Below are 23148 nucleotides of genomic sequence, written 5' to 3'. Positions count from 1 at the left end.
TCATATTTAAGTCTTTAATCCATTTTGATTTTATTTTTGTGTATGGTTAAAAAGAAGTGGCTAGTTTCATTCTTTTATATTGGCTGTCCAGTTTTTCCAATACCATATGTGGAAGAGACTATCTTTTTCCATTGTATATTCATTTATCCTTTTTTTTAGATTAACTGGCCATATAATTATGAGTTTATTTTTGGGTTTCCTGTTCTTTTGATCTATGTGTCTGTTTTAGGTGTAATTGTAAATAGGATTATTTTCTTAATTTCACTTTCTGCTCCTTTATTATTGGTGTATAAAATACCACAGGTTTCTGTATTTTGATTTTGTATCCTAGGACTTTACTGAATTCTTTTATCAGTTCTAGATGTTTTTTAGCAAAGTCTTCAGGGTTTTCTGTATATACTATTATGTTACCTGCAAATAGTGGATGCTTTCTATTTCTTTATGTTGTCTAATTGCTGTGGCTAGGACTTCCAGTACCATGTTGAATAAAAGTGGTAAGAATTGACATCCTTATCTTGTTCCTGACCTGAGGCATAAGGCTTTCAGTTTTTCACCATTGAGTATGTTGTTGGTTCTGGGTGTTTCACATATGGCCTTTGATATGTTGAAGTATGTTCCTTCTAGACCTACTCTGCAGAGGGTTTTTATCATGAATTGATGTTGTACTTGGACCAATGTTTTTTTCTGCATCTCATGAGATGATCATATGATTTTATCTTTTCTCTTATTGATGTGATGTATAACACTGTTTTGTAAATATTGAACCACCATTGCATTACAGTAATAAATCCAACTTGATAGTGGTGTATATTTTCTTTAATGTATTTTTGGATTCAGTTTGCTAACATTTTGCTGAGGATTTTTGCATCTATATTCATGAGAAATATTGGCCTATAGTCCTCTTTTATTTTATCTGGTTTTGGTATCAGGGTAATACCTGGCCTTATAGAAGAAACTTGGAAGTTTTCTTTCCACTTGTATTTTTTGAAATAGTTTGAAATATAGGTACTAACTCTTCTTTAAGTGTTTGATAGAATTCACCTTTGAAGCTATCTCGTCCTGGACTTTTGTTTTGGGGGAGTTTTTTTTTTTTTTTAATTACTGCTTCAATTTCACTAATACTAATTGGTCTGTTCATATTTTCTGTTTCTTCCTGATTTGGTATCAGTAGGTTATATGTTTCTAGGAATTTACATCATTATGGATATTTTAAAATAATTATAAAAATATCAACATTTGTTCCCAATACATTTCTTGGTAAATTAAGAATAAAGGTATTTTTTCTTGAAATTATAATCTACCAGAAACTGAGAAACAAATAAATATTGGAATAATGTTCTTTAAAGGTGAGGCAAAGACCAAGATCTCACTAACACTACTATCATTCATTATTTTTCTGAAAGTTTTAGCAAATAAAATAAAACAACAATAATAGATAAATGTGTAAGTGGCAAATAAGAGGCAAAATTGCCAAAATTATTGTTTATAGATGAAATGAGTGTACACTGAGGAAAACCTAAGTATGCCAGCAAATAAATGCTTAATAAAATTATTTATAAAATAATTTGGCTATACTTGATTACACAAAAATTCATTGCCTCCCTACATATGTTACTCACACCATCAGTAGTAAAGAGAATGAAAAAGAAATCTCTCCCATTTAAGTACTACCAGACTGGATGGCAGAGCACAGGTAAGATGGTAAATAGTATGAGGACCTTGGGCTTACCTCTTCTCTCAAAAGGCATTCTAATGCTCAAAAAATCAGTCTGAGGACTGAGAACAAAATGCACAACTAGAGGGAGAGAAGAGGCCATATTGTGGAAAGGAAGAGGTACAGAGATGTAATTTTGGGGAGAAAAGGATTGCTGTAGAGAGGAGGGAGCCCTGGTCACAGAGAGAGGTGAGAGAGAGAGAGGAGTATACAGGGGATCTCATAAGGAAAACATTTCCCCAAAGATATTGACTGGGAAAATGAGAGGGGCTAATTTTCGTGAATTTTTACAAGCAGTGGGGCTCAAAGACTGGAGTTGTAGAGGTCTGTGGCATAGCAGGTATGGCGTCCTTGAAGTCACTGCATTGCTCCTGTGGAGAAGGAGGCCAGACAGCCCTGAGGCAGATGGTGCTATCTGAGGATACTCTGGGACACATTGGGAGAAATGGTTACGCCTCCTTGGAGCACATTTGGGAGAAGTGGAATTGTCTCTCAGAACAAAAGAGCCAGGTGAATGGCACCATTACCATCCCTGCCCTTCAGCATAGGTGCAGAGACACCTGTTAAGGGCAGCTAACCTGGACACTGACTCCTTGTTGTGCTTTACTCCAAAATCCACCGCCCTGTGCTTTGGCATGACTGCCCTTCTGGGACAGATCTGCATCAGTCCCAGAGTGCAAGACACTTCCCCAGAGGACCAACATAAGTACACACTACACCAGGTCCAATAAATATAAACATATATAAATATATTTAATATAATATGAATATTAAATAAATGTATTTAATATAAATATCCTAGGCCACCTAGGATAGAACACAGGTGCACTGTGCTGCCAGGTGGGCAGATGGCCTAGACACAGTTGGTGAAGGCAGGAATCTGAGGGAAGCCTGAGACACATGAGGAGAGATTGTTTGCCCTTCTGGGATACTTCCTGGACAGTAGCCCTGCTGCTTCCTGGACAGCAGTTGGTGTGAACTACCCTCTCTAGGATGGGGAAGAGGGCTGGTGCCTTTTCTGTCCCCTACCCCTCAGCATAAGCTGGCTTCACTGAGCAGCACAGTGCCAAGAGTGGTGGCCTAAATCACTTACACCATACCCCACCCCCCCTGCACTCTACAGGTGCTGTTTTTCTAGGGCAAGTGTGCCTGAGTCAGAGCAGTGGCCTCTCCCCCAAAAGACCAGCACAACCTCCCCACCGCACCTCCTTCCCCTGTACCACATCTACTCACCATAATGTCCTGCAAAGCTTCAGCTCTGGTGGATATACCATCAGGTCTCTTAACAAGCACAACAGAGGACACCTAGTTAAAACTCACCACACTCTGGCCTAGGTCCACACACTCCCCAATGCAGATGAGGAGAAACTCTTCGAGGACTGACATGAGGGAAAGAGCAGCCAAAACACAGCCGCAGAGTATACACAGCATACAACAGAGACACTTCCTGAAGTGCCAGTCCCTGGACAGTATATGACCTCTTCTTTGTAAAGTCGTTACTCTCAAGACAGGAAACATAACAGGCTTTCCTAACACAGAGAAGACAGAAACCTAGACAAGATGCCAAGACAGAGGAATTCATCCCAAAAGAAAGAAGAAAAGGTCATAGCCAGGGAGCTAATTGAAAGAGATATAAGTAATATTAGTATTTTTTTATCCCAAATTTAAAGCAACAGTTGTAAGAATACTAGCTAGGTTTGAGACTAGCATAGAAGACACTAGGAAGTCCTTTACTGTAGAGATAAAACACCTAAAAACTAGTCAAACTAAAATTAAAAATACTATAACTGAGATGAAAATGAACTGGATGTAATGGCCACAAGGAAGGAAGATGCAGAAGAATGACTCAGTGATATAAAATATAAAATTATGGAAAATAATGCAGCTGAAAAGAAGAGAGGAAAGAATACATTGGATCACAAATGCAGACTTAGGAAACTCAGTGACTCCATAAAGTGTAATAACATTTGTATCATAGGAGTCTCAGAAGATGAGAGGGAAAAGGGGACAGAAGGTTTATTGGAGGAAAGTATGCTGAAAACTTATCTAGGGAAAGAAACAGACATCCAAGTTCAGGAGGCACAGGCCGATCAAAATCAACAAAAGCAAGACAATGCCAAGATCTATTGTAGTTAAATTTGCAAAATATTAAGATAAAGAAAAATCCTAAAAGCAGCAAAAAGAAAAGCAGTTCCTAACTTGCAAGGGAAGACAAGGTTAGCAACAGATATTTCCACAGAAACTTGGCAGGCCAGAAGAGAGTGGCATGATATATTCAACATGGTGAATGGCAAAAATATACATCCAAGAATACGGTATCCACCAAGGCTGTCATTCAGAATAGGAGATACAAAGAGTTTCCCAAACAAAAACCACTAAATGAATTTGTGACCACTAACACAGCCTGCAAGAAATATTAATGGGGACTTTTTGAGTGAGAGAGAAAGACCAAAAGTGACAAGAAAGGAATAGAGAAAATCTCCAGAAACAACAACTTAACAAGTAATACCAATGGCACTAAATTCATATCTATCACTAATCACTCTGAATGTAAATGTATTAGCTGCAGCAATCAAAAGACATAGGGTGTCAGAATGAATAAAATAAACAAGACCCATCTATATGCTGCCTATAAGAGACTCATTTTAGACCTAATGACACCCACAGATGGGAAGTAACGGGATGGAGAACAATGAATCATGATAATGGACATCAAAAGAAAGATGGAGTATCCATATGTATATTAGACAAACTAGATTTTATGTATATTAGACAAACTAGATTTTAAACCGAAGATTCCAATAAGAGCTGAAAAGGGCATTATATCAAATAACTTTATTTATCAAATAAATTTACCCAAATAAATAAATAACTAATATGAAGAAACTCATTGATAATAATGCAATAATAGTAGGAGACTTAACACCCCATTTTTAGCAATGGACAGATCTAAGCAGAAAATCAACAAAGTAAACAATGACTTTGAATGGCACACTGGACCAGATAGACTTAACAGATACATTTGTAATATTTCATCCTAAAGCAGCAGAATGCACATTCTTTTTTATTCTCCAGAATAGATCTCAAACTGGGTCACAAATCAGGCCTCAACAAGTACAAAAATATTGAGCTCATACCATGCATATTTTCTGACCATAATGCTATTAGACTTGAGGTCAGCCACAAGAAAAAATTTGAGAAGACCACAAATAAATGGAGGTTAAAGAACGTCCTACTAAAGAACAAATGGATCAACCAGGAAATTAGAGAAGAAACCCTAAAAAAATTACATGGAAAAAAATGACACTGAAAACACAACAGTCCAAAACCTTTGGGATGCAGCAACAGGAGTCATAGGAGGGAAGTATACAGTACAGGCCTACCTCAAGAAACAGGAAAAAGTTCAAGAACACAGTCTAACTTTATACCTAAAAGAGCTAGAAAAAGAACAACAAAGAAAGCCTAAAGCCAGTATAAGAAGGGAAGTAATAAAGATTAGAGCAGAAATAAATAATACAGAAACAATAACAACAAAATGGTAGAACAGATCAATGAAACCAGGAGTTGGTTCTTTGAAATAATTAATAAAATTGGTAAACCCCTAGCCAGACTTAAAAAAAAGAGAAAAGAAATAAGAGACCCAAATAAATAAAATCATGAACAAGAGAGGAGAGATCACAACCAATGCCACAGAACTACAATGATAAGAGAATATTATGAAAAATGATATACCAAGAAATTGGGCAATCTGGGAGAAATAGATAAATTCCTAGAAACATATAAACTACCATAACTGAAACAGGAAGAAATAGAAAACTTGAACAGGCCAGTAACCAGCAAAGAAATTTAATATATAATCAAAAATATTCCAACAAACAGAAGTCCAGGGACAGAAGGCTTCCCAGGGGAATTCTACCAAACATTAAAGAGCTTAATACTTATTCTTCTGAAACTGTTCAAAAAATAGAAATGGAAGGAAAATTACCTAACTCATAATACAAGACCACCATTACCTTGATCCCAAAACCAAACAAGGACCCCACGAGAAAAGAGAACAGGCCAATATCCCTGGTCAACATGAATGCAAAAATTCTCAACAAAATACTAGCAAATTGAATCCAACAGTGCATTAAAAGAATCATGCACCACCATCAAGTGGGATTTATTCCTGGGCTGCAAGAGTAGTTCCATATTTGCAACTCAATGTGATACACCACATTAATAAAGGAAAGGATAAGAATCATACGATCCTCTCAATAGATGCAGAAAAAGCATTTGACAAAGTACAGCATCCATCCTTAATACAAACCCTCAAGAAACAGAATAAAGGGAACATATCTCAACATCATAAAGGCCATATATGAAAAACCCACAGCTAATAGAATCCTCAGTGGGGGGAAACTGAGATCTTTTTCTCTACAGTCAGGAACAAGACAGGGATGTCTACTCTCACCATTGTTATTTAACATAGTCCTGGAAGTTCTAGCCTCAGCAATCATGCAGCAAAAACAAATAAAAGGCATCCAAATTGTCAAGGAAGAAGTCAAACTTTCACTCTTCATAGTTTTAAAGTATAACATACCAACAGAAAACCAACTGAAATTTTTAGATAGTATACATGCTTAAGTGAAAGTACTCCGGGAAAAGTCACAATGAATTAAATGAGAAAAGAAATGTGTGAAATTTTATTTGTAGAAATTTCAATGGCACAACAATTAGAATTCCACAAATTCCATAGAGTCAAATCACAGGATAGAGTTTAGAAGGGATGGATGGATGGATGGATGGATGGATGGATGGATGGATGGGACAGATGAACAGACATGTCTTATAGACCTTAGTTTGGAAATTTTAGTAATTCAATCCCAAGCACTGAATCTATTAAGATATTTTCTAATTCTTCCCCTTTCATTCATTAGCAGGTGAGGATCAAACTGATAAAATTTCTGTCCTAATGTCCCTCTTTTATTTTCTACTTCTCCGGTGTTGTTTTAGAATTGCCTTCCTTTACTACTAAAAAATGTATAAGTAAAATTGTTTTTAAATCTTTCATGTTAAAATGCAACAGTGCTTCAGTCGAAAAAAATTTTTGCTATCCTTTCCATTACAGTAAATGATCCAGCAATGATTTCAAATAGAGTAGGCTCTAAATTCTGAGCCAAGTGAAATGTACCTATATGTAAATTAGATATTTATTGTTTAAGATCAGGAAAAATAAAATTTCATGAATAGTTGAGGTGGGGGGAACAGTCTATGTAGATGTCCTCATTCTAAAAATACTTTTATAATAATATCTTTTAGAACTAATTTTCGAGTTCTCAACATTGCAATTTTGTTTAAATCCTTTAACTTAAAGCTACTGAACTATAGCTTAATAAGTGCTTCCTCTGGGCAGTCCCGGTGGCGCAGCGGTTTAGCGCCGCCTGGAGACCCAGGATCGAGTCCCATGTCGGGCTTCCTGCATGGAGCCTGCTTCTCCCTCTGCCTGTGTCTCTGCTTCTCTCTCTCTCTCTCTCTGAATAAATACATAAATAAATAAATAAATATTTTTTAAAAAATGCTTCCTCTGTCACACCTTTTATTAAAACCTCAATTTCATAACTCTTGATGATATGTTGACAGCTGCAATTCAGCACTCATGTACACACACACATCCCAATTTTCAGATGATTAATAATTTATGGCAATTACTGAAGATTGTGGGTTGTGGTATTTGCAAGAGGTGGATTCCTGTCCCTGCTGTACCTTTTACTGACCATGTAAGCTGGGAGTAAATTACTTACCTCCTCTCAACTCCAGAGTCCTCACCCAAATGGTAGAATGATTCAATGTGGACAGCACCTAACACTATCTCAAAATACCAAACCGAAAGACAGCATTGCCACATGAGATATTGCATGTAAAGAGCTGGCTTTGAACTTGGTTCATTGTAGATGTTATCTTCATTATTACTATATACCAAGGATATTTCTATTTAAAAAAGAGACTGGGATTAATGAAAATTCAGCTTAAAGATAAGTAGATCAATTTTTTTTTTCTTCCTGTCCATGTGCTGTGTGTGCACAGAGTTTTAGAACAAGATGGTATTAGAATAAAGCAAACCAATTGCTAGAGGCCTAGCAACATCTTCCCTTGGGTACTTCTGAGAATTTTTTTTTTGCTTTAATTTTTTTCTATCCTACATATCTAGGACCTACCTTCTCCCGTGGCTTTTAACACACACCTACATTTTGACGATTCTCACAAGATCTTTGGTTTTCCCTATTCCCTCACCACTGAACACCCTCTTAGCATTTTTAATTTAATCTCTAGTACCTATCATAATTATCAATTATATATTTATATATAATCATAGTATTCCTAAGGTTGTCATGTGCCTATGGAGAACATACATGTGTTAGGTAAGTTTCATTCAGGCATGAGTCATATTGCTGTAGCCATATGTTTAGTGTTAAAAAGCTAGCAATGTATATTAAATAAGAGGTCTTGAAATAGAAACACACATTAGACAAGGTTATGTGTTGATAAATTAACAGAAAATATTGTGACCAGAGGCATAGAGTAACCAAGCCCTGTATGTCCTCTACGAGCAGTCGTTCAGTATTTGCTAACTCGGTGTTTACAGCAATGTTATAGGTCTTAACTGCTATGAATACTGAAAATTGACTAGATCTGTGTAAAAGATTGCCCTAACAGCAGTATGGAGTATAGAGAATGGACAAGAGTAGAAGTAGGAAGCCCTATTAAGAAATATTTCAGTGGCTAATGTGGGAAATGAAGGAAGGTAACATGTCCTGGGATTTTGGTGGATATGGATATAAGGAGACAAATTTGAGAGACTAAGACTGACTGGAGGTAAAATTCCAGGGTAAGGTGGTGGTGGTTGTTGTTTTTAACTTTGTCAGTTTCTCTTCTTTAGATGCCCAGAAATACTCATGGTTCTGCTGCCCATTTGCTCAAAGAACTTCTCATTATATAATAATAGCTATTAGGTTATAAATTAATCAGATGAATGCTTAATATTTAACTAAATATTTAACTTGGTATTTAAATAGGATACAATTAAAAATCCTTCAAAGAATGTTACCAATACTGACCATTTCATAAGACTATGGTTGATACCATTTTTTAATTAGCATGGGCTTAATTAATTTATTCTTTTGGCATATATTTAACAGCTATCAAATCATTCTCCATTAGGGAATGTCATCTTCTTCAAATTGTAATATTCATAGTAACCAGCCTATTAAAGCAATTTTTTTACCTTATCATTATCTAGAGAGCCTCAAAAAGGTAGCCACCTCTCCTCACTATCAAGTTGAAGGTGGTTTTCTTTCCACAGTGGAAGGTTTGGAATTTGGGGCAAAATAGTGAATGCTAACTACAATTGTGACATTTATGGAGTGTCCATATCTTATATATTTATGAGTTATCAAACAATTTAGTTAATTTTTGAATTTAATTTACTTGACTAGAAGGGTTTCTGAGAAAAAAGTAGTTGTCAGTGAACCATTCTGCTACAAACCAGAGACTTCTTTTTATTTCACATAGAATCTAAGAGCTTCCAGTTATAACAATTAAACAATCCAGCCAGAATATTACTTTAGCAAATAATTGGCTTTAGAAGTATATACATAAACAGAGGCATAAATAGATTGCCATGGGCACCTACTCAAATAGATACCTGCTTTGTTCTTGTTAGCAGCAGCTCATTGTGACACATGTGCTCTTCTCACATCCATGTTCTCAAGAAAGACCATCCTATCACCAGCACCAGAGGTTTGGAACTTGACCCACTTTAGCCAATGATTGTCATTTCATCCCCTCTGCCAGGGATTGACGTGGGAAAAGCCATGAGATTCAACTCTGCCCAAAGAACCATGAGGAGAAAGCTACTAGGGTACCTTCTGAGAAAGGTTTTCCCACTGATAAAAAGCGCTGTATGGAAAGCAACATGTCTGTGCGTATGGACCTAAGTGTATCAGTGGTGCCAGATGTGTAAGTTATCTTGCAGCTCAAGCAGAGGACCAAAGCTATTGCCCTAAGGAACTATGTTAAGAACCTGGGTATGTGATATCACTTCAAAGCCACTTAATTAACCACACCTATAGAGGAAATTTCATTATCTGAAGTTAATTATTATTTCTGCTTAATTTGGATTTGAATTGTGTAACTTGCAACCAAAAGCATCCTAATATGGACCACCATTAAGGAGTTTATTGTATCACACTTTATCCATTGTAAGATGCACATATTTGCACATTTTAATATCTCTGAAAAGAAACTCATCTTACAATTGATAGCATCTTAAATTCAGTGAATTAAAGGAGTTTTTTCCTTGCAAAGCTTAATATTCAACATTAAGATGTACAAGAGCACTATATTAAACAGTGGTGCCCTGGTGACATTCTAAGGCATCTGGCCATGGGTAGAACCTAAGGCAATCAATGTTAAGCTGATCCAAAACAAAATAATGTATCACCCACAAAATATAGCTATAGAGTATGAACTATAATAGTTGATTCAAGATAAAACAGTAGAATAAAATATCTTCTGATTCTTCCCAAATATTTTCACATATATGATTAACATTCCTCTTGCTGGAACAATATAGCTATTTGCTTTGAAAATACAATCATTTCTGATTAATTGAACATCAATCATTGAATGCCAGCAGTGACTATTGTGTAACAGGAAGTTTTCACTGGGTATAGGAGAGGAATCTACTAACTCATAATGTTTTAGGGAAGATAAGACATGCATACTGGTAACTATAACTCGTAGGAGTGATTTAGTCATGATATTAAATACTAAATGAACACCAATGAAGTAAAAATGTATACTGTACTATGGTATTGGGAAGTATTTGTGGAGGGAGGAAGATCATTTGACCTCAATCTTGAAATAAGCATATAATTTAGATAGGTCGTGATGAACTGGGGCAACAATATTCCAAAGAAAGAAACTTGTCTAAGCAAACTCACAGAGCCTACAGTGGCTAGAGTGTTTTCCAGGAATAGTGAGGCCTACCAATAAAATGTTAAAGTGGATACAATAATGGGAGATGGTTGACAGGTGGGCTAAGATAGAAGTATGCTCACCAACAAGATCTTTTACCTAGGTCTTCTAGAAAGACCTATTAATGAAATTCTAATCTTTGACCTCTGACCATTACCACCTTCCCACTCACACTGATGTTGGAATTCCTCAAAAGTAATATCTGGACGTTCAACTTTCTTTAATATGCTTCCTTATGGTTTTCCCAAGAAATTCAGGACAGTGCAGTATAGAACCAGAAAGGAAATTACAACCAAACAATCATAGTCGTTATAATTAAAATGAAAATCAAAACAATTCTCTCATGTGTCAGCACTGTGCTAAACATCTTATGTATTATTATATCCAATGTTCAAAACAATCTTATGACGTAGATGTGATCTTCATTTTATTTGTGAGAAAATGGAGTTTGAGTACCTTGCTCAAGGTCAAACTACTATGAAATAGAGCTGGAATTTGGCTCCAGGTCCATCTAACCCTAACATTTGAATTTACATTCACTAAATCCATATGTTTATTTACTTCCAATCTCTTTTCAAACATGGCTTTAAATAGCAGAGTTAGCTCTTTAGTTTGCCATGTTGGAAAAGGGATTTGGAGGGGTTTTTCTCTTTCAGTTAGGGGTTTAGAAGTATTTTTCTGTTTATTTAGTTTATTCGTTCTTTTTTGCAAAGTCCTGTTTGCTTTAGTTTACTTATGAAGAATGTTCATGAGAAATATCTAGTATTTATTAGTAGGAAATAACCTATAATTACCTATTTCATTAAAAAAATACTGAATAGCTGTCTAAAGATTGGTCAATCCCAGCTGATCAACCAGCTAGTGATTTTCTATCAACTTTAAGTATTTACTGTTCCCTTGGGCCAAATTTCATTCCATAAGGAATAGAGGGCTAAGCCTAATTGAAGAATAAATCTCAGGCATGCATCATGAGGAATATAGATTTTATTTTATTTTCTACAAATAACTTGTCATGGAGGTGCCTTGAACTTCAGAAAAAGTTTGGAGTCCTGCACACTAAAGTGCTAGTAAAATAGAAAAGTATGAAACCTTCCATCTTTTCCTTTCAAACAATTCAAATTCAAGTCGTGTATTTTGTTTTTTAAGTACAGACCAGTCGGCAACTTTAAAGGACACAAAAGAAAAGAGGATGGCTAACCTTTGAGGCAGTGCCCACTTGGAAACAATCATTCTGGCCTTCACCAGTTTATTCCTTTTGTAACAGCTTTGTTATTCCCTTATTTGAAGTGCTTTTAAATATCATACACTAGGTTAAAACTTTTTTTAATCAAACATCATATTTAGTGGAGCACTATAAAGCAAATAACTGTTATATAACATGATTATTTGATCAGTAAAATAAAAACCCAAAAAGCCTAAATATCAGAGAAAGAAATTGGATATTAAACATTAAACTAAACCAACCCATATACCAATTTGTATTTTTATGTTCAAAAGGAAAAATCCACTAATATCTATTTTCTATGTCAAAGGAAAGCTTTAAATTTGTGTTATAATTAACCGTATGACATGATTCACTCCAAACTATAGCTTCTCTGCATTTTGCTTATAATTAATTTTCAGCCTTTTAATCTTTGGAAACTTATTTTATTTTCTTCTCCCATTTAATTTCTCTGTCTTATATAGTGGCTGCCTATGGACTTCAAAATTATCTCTGGGTGTGACAAATTAAAGTGAGGCTATAGAAATCAATGAGTACAGAGATATTTGTAATATTTGCTTTCTGTCTGAAGCTAGGTCATATAAATTAGAAACCACCCAGATGACAGAAAAATCAAGGTCTAGTTTCCCCTTTATAATTTTTTTCACTTCAGAAATTTCAAAATCTAAGCCAAGGCAGTGGTTGCTGAAAACTCCAAAACAATTTTGTTTTGAAGGGAACAATTTTCAGCTCAGCTGAAACTACAGCAATGGGGTTAGGAAAAAGAAAAAAGAAGGTAACTTGAAAAGAAACATAAAGCTGGTCATGAGTAGAATAAGAAATATTTTAGTAAATACCCCCCTTTTTTGGGGGGGGGGTGATGGTGGCCCCTAGCCATGTCAAGAATTTTTTTGATTATAAATTCATAATCATAGCTCTAATTCTAATCCAAACCCACATGGATCTCTTCTGCTTTTCCTCATTAAGTATTTAAATCTTCTTTATCTCACAATAAGAACATTTGCATTCGATAGTATCAATATATTAACTCATTTGTTCCATCCCTCAATATGCCACCACAACAAAATGGGTAGCTAAAAGTCAGTATTTCCTTATAGTTCTATGTCAAGAAGTTTGGTGTATGAATATTATATTTGGAAGCTGAAAATGTTGCCAAACAGGCAGATTTTATGAGAAATAGATCTGGAGAAAGCACACAGTTCTTTTTCATTCCTGATTCACTCTCTTATTCAGAGACCAAAAAAATAGGAAATAGTGAACAAAACTACTTTTTTCCTCCTTGGTGGTTTTGGCTTACCCTCTATCTTTCTATTAATAACCATTTAATGAAAGTTCGAATACTTAAAAAATATACTATGAATATTTATTCCTGTGTCTCTTTCAATAGAGCATTCTGCGAGATGCTAATAGACAAATTATTCCACAAAACAGATACATTTGGTATATATATATTAAACATTTATAGTCACTAGGGAGACTCTTGGGCTTCTTAATACGTTAATATATTAATAAGGGAGGGGTGGAAAGGGTTTCATATGGTATATAACATCCCCTAGACTTACTTAATTATAGAATCCTTTCAATTTTCTTCAAAAGCAATTATTGCAGTGAATGTTTCACATTTATACAGCATTTAGTTAATATCGCTCCTCTCCTAGGTGAATGATCCAGGAAGGCAAAGACTTTGTCTGCTTTTCCTCATCACCTTATCTTCAGTGTCCAGCATAGTATTCAGAGCACATGTATATTTAATGACTTCATGGTTAACTTTACAATACCCACCCACCTTTCATACCACAGGTTTTCTCTACCCTTGTTCTCTGCTTTTTCTATTTCCTCCATCAAAACTATGACCATCTGACATATAACCTATTTTATGATAACTAAAAATCTAACTAAAAATCTTTTCCAATGAAAGCAGAGGTTTGTGTCTGCAGTTTCCTTCTGCCAACTAGCATTAAAGCAGAGCATAGAATGTAGTAGGTCCTCAGTAAACAGTCGTTTAATTAATAGGACATCCTCAGTTTTCATCCATTTGGCAAGAAAAAGAACCTAAAGTATTAGTGACATTTTCCGAATTCCTTTCCTAACACTAAACAGTAGCCCTCCCATAGACCAGAAAATAATAAAATCTCAGGCCAAAAATGACATAGATGCTGTTGATCTAGTTGTGGTTTGGAGTCAGTAAGGTTCAGGCCTCAATAAGGCAAGTATATATATATATCTGTGATGCGTGTATGTATCTCTGTGTGTTTGCATTTGTCATGTTTTTTATGTATACTTTATACAATATTGTTTTCCCCTTTTAATGTATAGTTCTATGAGTTTTGACAAGATATGGAATATTTCCATCACCCCAAAAATTTCTGTCCTAGTCTTTTATCATCAATCCCCTCCTTTCCTCCATTGCACTGTCCAGACAACCACTAATTGATTTCTTTCCCTATCATTTTATCTTTTCCCAGAAGACCATTAAAATGGAATTTCATATAATATGCAGCCTTTTGGGTCTGGCTTCTTTATTCGAGCATAATGTACTTGAGACTGATCTATGTTGCTCCATATATCAAGTTTATCCTTTTTACTATTGAGTGGTGTACCGGTGTGTGGAGATACCACAATTTGTTTATCCCTTCCCTAGTTAATGACATTTGAATTATTTCCTGTTTGGGGCAATGGTGAATAAAGCCACTGTAAACATTTATGTAGAGGTTTTGTGTAGATATATCTTCATTTCTCTTGGCTAAATAGCTAGTAGTGGAATAGCAGGGTCATATGATAAGTATATGCTCAACTTCTAATAAACTACAAACCATTGACATGCTATATATACTATTGTGTGTTCCCACCACTAGCAATCTAGGAAAATCTTAGTTGCTCTGAATCCTTGCCAGAAGTTGCTGCGGTCAAAATTTTTAATTGAGAGATTCTAATAGGTGTATGGTGGTATCTTGTGAATTGAATTTGTATTTCTCTAATGGCCAATAATTTTGAATAACTTTTTATGTGCTTATTTTCCATCTGCATCCATTCTTTGGTGAGGTTTCTGTTTAACTTATTTGCTCCTCCCACTTTTTAAAAATCGGGATGATTGTGTTCTTATTATTGAGGTTTGATAGTTGTATACATATTCTGGTGAGTAGTCTTTTATGATATATGTGTTTTACAAATATTTTCTCCCAGTTTCACAGCATGGCTTTTTATTCTCTTAACAGTATGCACTGGGCTTTTTATCCCAAATGATTTTCCTAACATGATATCCAGTCGTGAGTTGGAGAGAATACACCAAAACTCTTTTAGCAGAGATAGCCCCTGGCATGTCAATACACATATTGATTCCACCTTAACTTCATTTAAATCTGTAAGGGAAAACTTTTGGGGGACAGACTTGAGATAGTTGCTTCTATAATTATTCTCCTTCTTTGGAAATTTGGCTTGCTGTACTATTCAATCCAAACTCCAAATGTGTCTCTAATCCCTACCCTGAAAGTAGGTGGACATGTGGCCAACCTTTGAAGATGAACGTACCTGGCCTCGAGGTTTCAAGCCAGCAGCACTTACCTAGGCTGGTAAAAATAAAGGACAAACTGGGTAATAGATTTAACAACTTTCATTTTTAGATCCATTGACTGAGTATAAATAGTGATAAGAATTCACTCAAAATCTTCCTGTTTCCTCTGTCACTGAATTAGGAAAATGTAACAAAAGGTAGAAGAAGGAAAGATAGCCAGAAACAAATTATTTAAGCTTTGTGGAACTTTGGTAGCAAATTACTATGTTTCCATCTTCACTGTATTAAGTACATGCAGTAAGAACCTATACTTTACTTATGATATATTTTAATTACTGTAAGTATGTTCAGAGTGAGATGCTGACCTGCTATGAAGGATTTTGTGGGTTTCAGATTCTTTAGTGTGGGAAATGTTATTCTGAGAAAATTACTCAGTGCTAAGTAGTATAGAAGAATATGCACAGGGTTAGGAGACAAGAAGCCAGCAGTCAAGGCCATGACCGCTAGCAACAGCTATTAGTGTTTGGAGCCTACCATGAATTAGACATAAGAGAAGTAAGTATAACCTCTAAGTTACTTTGTATATCCGACAGGGGATGGATTAGAGCAGAGAGATTTACTGATTCCTTGGAAAGGCAAAATATCCTCCCAGGTATGGCTGTCCAGTAAATGTGAACAGATCTAATCATCCAGAAGAGAGAATCAGTCATCTTGTAACACCTAAGAGATAGGAAATTTTGAACAGCGGAGCTTCAATGTAAAGGTCCCTTTGTCAAGGCCAGCATCGTTCTGAAGAAGAATAAACTCGGCATATTTGACCTGAAGTTATTAAGCCTAAGAATCATTTAAATAACTTTCCTTGTTTTAATTTTGAGCTCTGCCTACAGGCAGATAATTTACTTGTCACGTGGATGGATGTGCATTTCAGTATACACAACTATTTTATTTCTCGCTATGAATTAATACATTAACACTCTGGTTTCAGACATGAATTAGGTTAATATGACCTCACCCTAAAAGATACCTCCTCTTTGGAGGTATACCTTCCTCTCCATCATCATGATGTTTTTCCCCTAACTATATGCCTTCTGTCCCATTATTTTCCTAACATTTTTCTTTACATTTACTTTAAATTAACTTAGCTTTGTTTTTAACTGAGCCTCAGGCTAAAAAATATTTGAGGTCAGTGTACTAGTTACAGTATTTCTCTAAAATGCATAAAAATAAATAACTGCAAATATAAAAATTACTTATGCACGGACTGAAATTACCTTGCATATCACACTTTGTAAACACTGCTCTATACCTTGGCAGATTTACAAATGTAATGCTACCCTATGAGAATCCAGCTGACCTTCCCTAGTGACACCAGCTCATTAAATGCTTTTAACATTTGAAAATTATGTACTAAATAATTACATGACTAGGCATATCATACAACTGGTCTCTCTGGGCCTCTTTTTCTTCTATGTAAAATTAAGTCTTTTTGGTATAGTACTAGACTAAACTATGTGAGACACATATAAAGAAAGGGAAGAAAACACAAATGCTATGTGACCTTAGAGAATTGAGTTAATCTCTCTAACTCCCATTTTCTTATCAAATAGATGTAGTATTATTAATGTCTTAAGGTTGTTTTATGGATTAAATGAGATTAAATGCATAAAATGCATTTATTGCAGTTTGTGAAATGTAAGCATATTGATTAATTAATGAAGAGGATGAGTGAGTAGAGGAGCAAGTAACACCCTGAGGAAACAACCAATTTTGATCTCTTCATAGAGTCAACCTTTTTTTAATGTGGAGCAGGGCATTGTTCTAGATTATAAGAGATTTAAAAGATTAGACATCCACATTCAAAATGTGATTCTTAATTAAATACAAGTCCACCCCCCCCCCAAAAAAAAAATCTGGTGATTGCACTTGGGAAATAATTGGAGATATTTTAGTAATCACTGGATCTTGGATTATATGTGAGAATTATTGTTGAGTTTGTTTGGTACAAGAATGCCATACAGGATAATATTCTTTTTTTATTATTTTATTTATTTTATTTTATTTATGTTTAAAGATTTATTTATTTATTCATGAGAGACACAGAAAGAGAGAGAGAGAGGCAGAGACACAGGCAGAGGGAGATGCAGGCTCCATGCAGGGAGCCTGTCGTGGGACTTGATCCCGGGTCTCCAGGATCAAACCCTAGGCTGAAGACGGCGCTAAACCGCTGAGCCACCCCGGCTGCCCAATATTCTTCATTTTAAGTGATGAGTCCGGAAGCAGTTGGGAATGAAGTGTAAGGATATCTACAGTTTACTTTGAAATGATTCAGCAAAGAAATAGAGATAGGTGATTGAAAGATGAAATAAGCAAATTGGGCAATATGTTAACAATTTTAATTGATGGAGATATATTGGTGCTTATTATATCAAACTTTTATACTCTTCTGTATAAAATTCCCATAGTAAAAACTTTTTAAAAATTATCTAAATAGCGAAAGGGCTCCAAGGTATACTATAGAGCAAATAAAGCCACATGCTAAGGAGTGCACGAATAATCCCAGTGTATCTTGTTTTCTTCCTCTCTCCCTTCCTTCCTTCCTTCCCTCTTTCCTCTTTTTCTTCTAATTCTCGAAGAATAAATGAGAGGCTGAACCTCATAAGTTATTTTACAGAAAAGAACTAGAATTGGAGGTAAAGGAAAGGAGATTTTACTTTTCATTTTATTTTGTTAATATCATTTGAATTTTTACCACATTCACATATTGTTTTAACTACATTTTTAAATATTTAAATAAAGTCACAGGCAAAAAAATTTAAGTAATTACTCTTAGCTATTTAACCAAAATAGTATTTCACTGAATTAGAATCTTCCTTCGAGTATGTCTGTGTACCATCTTCTGAAAACAATGCTTCTTTGCAATGTACCAGTTGGAAATAATGACTTAACCATAAAGAAAATGAAGGTTGGATCAGGATGCAGAGGCCCAAAGAAGAAAAACTGTTGGCAGTACAAACTTGCCATTTATCTGAATAGAAGAAATATCCAAATACTTGCTCTTTATTCTCTACAAATTGCCTTTAAAAATATGCATTGTTTGGATGGTCATTTTCACTATTAACATGCAACTTTTAAAAGTCCTTTTGAGGTATATTTTCTTGGCTGTTTCAGTTGAACATCAGTTTGTTTAGAGTCAGCAGAGCTTACATATTCCTACCCCATACCTTTCCTTTCCCAAAATGATCAAAAAAGAAATTGAATGGAATTAAGTAACAGGCGGACTGAGACAACTTTTTCAGCAGCTGAAAGGATTAAGATTCTCAAGGCAGTATTAACCTTCCATCATCACTAGTTCTTCTGTCTGTTTGGAGTGTGACAGGGAAGGAACAGGCACTTCTGGAGCAGTAGATTGGAGAAGCTCAGTCCAGCCCACTCGGAAAGCAGAGGGGACCCTCTTCATACCAAATTGAAGACATTCTCTGTGGCAAGGTGGCTCTTCAGAAGTATGCCACTGGGACTGTTCTCACCCACCCTCCTTGATTAGTGCTCAAGCAATTCCAGCTTGTTACACATTTGGACTCTTCCCCTGCCTGCAGGAATTACATGGGAAACGTCCTCAGACATCTACTCACATATTGAATCAAGAAGGATTTCTGTTGCATCTCCATTTTCTAGTTTGTGGTGTGTACAATGCTTGAGTGGCCCAGAAGGGCCTAAAATTTTTAGGAGACTGAAACATTATAGGGATTCTTCTGTCACCAGTACCCTGATGGTCCCAGCCACTACCACCACCGTACTGATGCACAAAGTAATCAGACCCTCCACCTTTTCATTTGTTTCTGGTCTGCATGCCTCCTCTATACCTTCCTCTCTACAATCTCTACCCATGGTCATTGGGCCAGTAATCTTAGCAGCAAGACTAACCAAGAAGGAAGTCAGAATCAGACAGACTGCTTCCTAAACAACCTGTGACAAGTATTTATCATGCACTGAACACTATATAATACTTCTTTGGATAGAGAATAAGGGCAGTGAATAGTATATCTGTAAATTCCAGGCCTGTAGATATGCTGTCGAAGTGGATACATGGATAGAGCAACCCATACGATTTTATTTAATTGATTTAAAAACTAACCATGGGGATCTAGAATTTCCTAAAAATTTCAACAAAATGTAAATAAATAGTGTTTTGTGCTGCTGTATAATAAAGAGACATTTTTATATCTTCACTGCACAAATAAAATAGCATTGGCATGGCAGTCATATTTCATAAATGAAAACACACTTTAATGAAATGACATTTTATGAACTTAAAGCAAACTGATTTTTAAATGATCTTATTTAAAGCAAGCTGCCATGCTCTTTGGCTTTCCATAGTCAGCAGCTGTCTTGTTTCATGTTTCACTGTACCAAGCAACGAGATTTGTGTTTGAAGACTCATAAGACAAAGAGAGAAGGAAAAAAGGCAGGAGATAAATACTTACATGGCTCAAAGGCATAATATGGTTGTTAGAATTTAGTGTAGAATAATTTACACATCTTCCAAAATAATAGTGATGTAAGATCCTAAGCATTTGCTTTTTGATCTATAATTTGAAATTATTACTGGATCTATTAAGTTTTATTATTTTATTTATTTATTTGTGCCTTCATTAAAAAGAATGGTTGGGCTAATGTCCATAGCAAATTTAAAAATTAAAGTAGAATCTTATTTATAGTTCTCAGGTGTTTCTTGAATATCATTCTTTTAATTATGAAAGTTAATAAGGTAAAGGAACACCAATCTAAGATTCTAGTTGCAACCCCCCTGTTGATTACCTGTAGAAACTTAACGCAAGTTACTTTTTGGCCTTCAATTTCCTGGCCTGATAACAACTCCATTCTCACATTCTATAGTTAGAGCTTTTTAATTCCATTGGCCTGACTGTGGTGAGAGCAGAAGGGTATGCTTAGTTAATAATTTTGCAGGCTTAAATTTCTAATTAAAACATAAGTTTTACATATGCTTAAAAATGATTAGACTCAAGAAGCATTCACAGGAACCCAAATAAGAAGTCCATATGCATCTGTCTTCTATCACATAATAAATTCTCTGGGAGAGATAAGATACAAAGCTACATAGTGTAAACCTTGATGGGCCATTGTATATAATATTAGTTCTAAGAAATGTCACGTTGCAAAGTTTATTATTTTCACAGTATTTTACTAGGTATCTAATACCTTGTTTATCTATGATTTGAGAATTGATCTGTATTTTAGTAATCAGTTTTCATTTTTAATTTAAACTTTGAGGCTTAATGAACTAATTTATCTTTAACTTTCAAGTAAAAAACGTATAAAGACTATTCAGTTGAAACAAACGCATTAAAGAAAGAAAGCCTATTCTTTTGGTAACTTCTTCAAATATTGATTATTCATTTAAAAAAATCTGTAAATTTACATCCCATGTTTATTTGCTCATGTCCTGTAATTGGCTCAATTCAATCTGGGAACTATATATTAAACAATTACTGTATATTTAGATAGAGGGATACATAGTATTATGGATAATCAGCTTCCTATTAACCTATTGTCATGTACCAATACACTAAAAATCCAATACTGCATTTAAAAAAAATTTAGGTTACATAATCTTTCTTCGATCTATCTGTGTATAAATGATACATCATTCTATAGATCCGGACAACAAAGCACTCTGCTGCCTTGTTGATCAAAAGAAGTAATTTAGTTGACATTCAAATCATTGAAGAATTAGCTGGTCCCTGCGTTTAACACTTTAGTTCCACACTCTCTTGATATCAAACCCCTAAGACCCCATTAGGAGAAATGGTGTGATGTGTAAAAGAGAATGAAAGAAAACTTCTTTTGAGGTTACCTAGGAGACAGTGTAATTTGATTTGCTAAAGAAAATCATTTAAGACTAAATGATGGATTAGAATATTATTTGTCAGCACTGTACAGGCAATAGTTTTGTATAATATAATGTTCCACATATCTCTGTAGATACATTCTTTTGATCTAAGCAGTATGCTAGGAGATGTGCCAAGCAGTTATAAAATATTTACCTAACTGTAGAAGATATTTTTCCCTTAGATAAAGATGACCTCACACCCTCCACTTCTGTGAATGCTGCCTTCACCCAAAGTGGAAGAAAGATATACTACACTGTATACCACACAATGATCTTCAGAGCCATCCCCGTGCATCTGGATTTTCCTTGGATCACACAATTTTTCAGGCGGATCTGCTTTAAATACTAATTGTGGCAGGTTGCCTGTGCTTTTCTTTTCTACTCTTATTGAAGGACTTGGAATATATATTTTTCTCTTATAGCTTTTATTTTTAAACTAGCAGCTATCCTGCTATATAAAATTCTGATACATTATGTCAAAAAGGTTTCACTCGTTTTACTCTTTGATCGATTTCCCCTCCCTCCCCCAAGAATCAACTCTTGACTAGCTGGATTGACATTGTCCAGACCAAAAAGTCATAAATTAGTGCCCCTTGGACCATTTGCACCCCATAGATGTCTTTTTTTACACTTAACAGTATTATCAAAAAAATTGAATTAGTTGCCTGCATTACAAAATGGAGAAGATGGTATATAAGAATTCCAACTTTCTGGCTTCCCTCCGGTGTGCCCCAATCTTCTTATTCCAAAGCTTACAGCTGGCTCAGTCTACTCATTTCCATTGCAGCATGGTCTCTGTAGGCTTTTGAGCTTTGGACCTCTGATCTAGATAGACCTATATCATCCCACAAATGAACATTTTGGACAAATTATTGACTGATATTTCATAAAATGTTATATATTGAACTCAGCAATAGTCTGTGCATCTTTGGTGATATTATACTTGACCTTTCTATCTATTCAAATTCTACCTATCTATGAAGCCATTCCAAAGTGAATTTCCTCCATTAACTTTTTCCTTATCCTAACCCTAATCAACATTAATTGAACTTAACAAATTAGAGAGATTGGAGTGAGGACTGAAATACACAGATAAAAAATACAAGGTGTACCCTCAAAGAGTGCTCACAGTTCAATGAAAAGACAGCTGTCTGAAAGAATAATTGCAATAAAATGTTATCGGCACTATTTTAATAATAGCCATCAACTACTGAATATTCTAGGTGCTAGGCAAGCAGCTGTATGTGTGTGTGTATCTACTGTCTCTACTTTTCATTGCCACTTGCTCTTCAAACCACCCCGGTTAGTCCAGAGCATACATTGCTCTACCAAAACAAGTCTGTTTAGGACTATCAACAGTCTCCATCTTCCTAAATCAATTCCTAATCAGGAATTAGGTTATTAAATTCTGTTATTAATATTAATTTATCATTAATATTGTTTCACAGTTTCCTCATCTGTAAAATTATGACAATATCAGTATCCACCTTGTTTGATTGTATGAGATAATCCACGTGAGGATGGATTGCCTGGGATATTGTAAGGATTATAAGGGAAAATCCACTGAACTCTTAATTTTTGGCAGATAATAAGGGTACAAACACATTAGCTTTTTGTATGATGATGATTACTGTTAAATTATTAGTCTCTACAATTACTAGTCTTTTTTGAAGCAGTATTTAGCACAAATAGGCATTCTCTTCTTTTTGAAACACTTTCTTCCTTTGGTTTGTCCTTCCTCACATCACATTCTCTTGGTTTCCCTATACTGTGAC

General features: G+C 35.2%; 1 protein-coding gene across 2 annotated transcripts in view; it reads left to right on the top strand.

Annotated features, from left to right (window-relative positions):
- B3GALT1 (beta-1,3-galactosyltransferase 1) overlaps positions 1–23148 on the top strand; it is a 503619-nt gene that overhangs the window by 278687 nt on the left and 201784 nt on the right. The gene's annotated exons all lie outside the window — the stretch shown is intronic.

The sequence above is a fragment of the Canis lupus genome, chromosome 34 (assembly GCF_048164855.1).
Source record: "Canis lupus baileyi chromosome 34, mCanLup2.hap1, whole genome shotgun sequence".
Taxonomy (NCBI): domain Eukaryota; kingdom Metazoa; phylum Chordata; class Mammalia; order Carnivora; family Canidae; genus Canis; species Canis lupus.
Note: the sequence above shows the minus strand (reverse complement) of the source record. Positions and strands in the feature narration are given on the sequence as shown.